Source organism: Crocuta crocuta, unplaced genomic scaffold (genome assembly GCF_008692635.1).
Source record: "Crocuta crocuta isolate KB4526 unplaced genomic scaffold, BGI_CrCroc_1.0 scaffold136, whole genome shotgun sequence".
Classification (NCBI taxonomy): domain Eukaryota; kingdom Metazoa; phylum Chordata; class Mammalia; order Carnivora; family Hyaenidae; genus Crocuta; species Crocuta crocuta.
In genome coordinates, this window is record NW_027531009.1 from 270,010 (window position 1) to 271,961 (window position 1,952).

Below are 1,952 nucleotides of genomic sequence, written 5' to 3' on the forward strand. Positions count from 1 at the left end.
AATCAGTAGGTTCCCTGATGGGTTTTTTAAATCGCCACACACTCACTTTTTTTTTCATCAGTGATAACAGGTTTTTGTGCTCTCTTTTGTCTCAACCCAGGTCCCTTTGTCCATTTCTAGTTCAAATGCCTTAAATATGAAAATATCCTTCCATGTCATCCTATTTTGAAGATTACTATCTCCCTAAGGCTGTAACCTACAAGTTTTATAACTTAGCCCAAGTTCCTAACTGAACCTGAATTTGCACTCCACCATCACACCATGCTACTTCCTTGTTACTTGAAGACATTTCTTTTCCTCACTTTATTGAATGGTGGTCTCACATGTTAACTTCTCTTGCAACTTTTCCAACAATTCCAACCTTAGATAATTTCTAGATGTATTTAATATGTCAAGTTACAGATTACAACACTCAAAGACTTCCTCACAATCTCTAGATTGTTTCAGGAACAATTTTCTCATTGCACAGATTCCAAACTACTTCACTGGAAGTGGGAATAAAATTTCAATTATATAAGTATTTTCATAATAATTACATTAATGTTTCATTTACATTTACTATTACTACTGGTTATTACTTATTGGGACAGAAGCTCATTCTGGCTTGCTGATCACTCTCCTGGGATGTGATTGTTGTGCCATGATGCTGGCAGCTCAGGGGGTGAATGAGTAAACAACTGTACACTGTGCAAAAACACACAATTTACACATTTGTTATGAGTTGCATGGGTGTGGTGTTTCTCATCCAGACGAGGTAGAATGTGGACACACTGAAGTCATGGTTCATGAGAACAAAGGGGCAGGCTGTTGGGAAACATCCATTCATCAAGACAGAGACCTTCATCAGCAACCAGCTGGGATTATCAGAAACAGCAATAGAAACTTGACAGATGGAGGAGAGGGAGTAGAAAGACACAAAGGTGCTCACCAGGACGAGGATGCTCTGGGTGGCTCTGGACTCAGCAGAGGATCTCGGGGAGATATTAGTCCTGTGAATGTGCTGGACCCTCTGCTTGTGCCTGTACAGGATGAAGACCATGTAGCCACTGGCCCAGAGCATGATCCCTAAACATAACACATCAGGAAAGGATAACAATACTGCATATAGCAATCGTGTGATTTTGTTATGATTTATCCCAGAACAGTATTCCAAATCCTTTCTCATTGAGAGGCTCATGTTGCTCCATTTGCCAGTCATATGAATAGGAAAAATGATATTTACCAGCATGTAGAGCATCCAGCACAGGAATATAGACAAGTCAATGCACTTGAGAGCTTTCCTTTTAAGTTTTGTCCACCTAGAGTTGTGGGGACCGATCATGACGGCCTGGAAGACACTTTAGAGTCAGATGCTGCCTATGGACACACCCCTGTTTATTCTGTGAAGATGGAAAAGAAGTTTGCATACAAAATGATTTGGAAAGTTGTTCCACCCAAAAGCTACCATCATCTGGGGGACTCCTTTACAGAGGAGGGATAAGGAGTTGGCTGCAATCAAGTATTTAACAGTCAAATCTATGGGCTTCAACCTGCACCCAGCGAAGGAGAGAAAGAGATAATAGTAAAGAAGAGAGGAATTCCCCTAGATTCCAACCATGGTCTGGGTTAAGAAGATCACTCCTATGACCAAATCCCTGGAGGCCATTCTGCCAGTTTCCAGTCACTGAAATTTATCTTCAGAACCAGAGGATCCTGTGTGGGAATATGAAGTGTGGGCTTCATGCACCATGTCAACTAAAATCTAATATTCTCCACTTATCATTAGTTTTTCCTTAGAAATGGTGCTGAGAAAACCGGATATCCATGTGTCAAAGGGTGAAATTAGACCCGTATGTTATCCCATACACAAAAAATCAAAACAGATGAAAGACTTAAACATAAGATGTAAATTATGAAGTACTTTACTTTATGAAGTAAAATTACTTCAGGAAAACATAGAGGAAAATCTTCTT

General features: G+C 40.0%; 1 pseudogene; it reads right to left on the bottom strand.

The window, feature by feature from the left end:
- Positions 1-703: 703 nt before the first annotated feature.
- LOC144237134 (vomeronasal type-1 receptor 4-like) lies at positions 704-1,645 on the bottom strand (annotated as a pseudogene).
- Between the last annotated feature and the right edge of the window lie 307 nt (positions 1,646-1,952).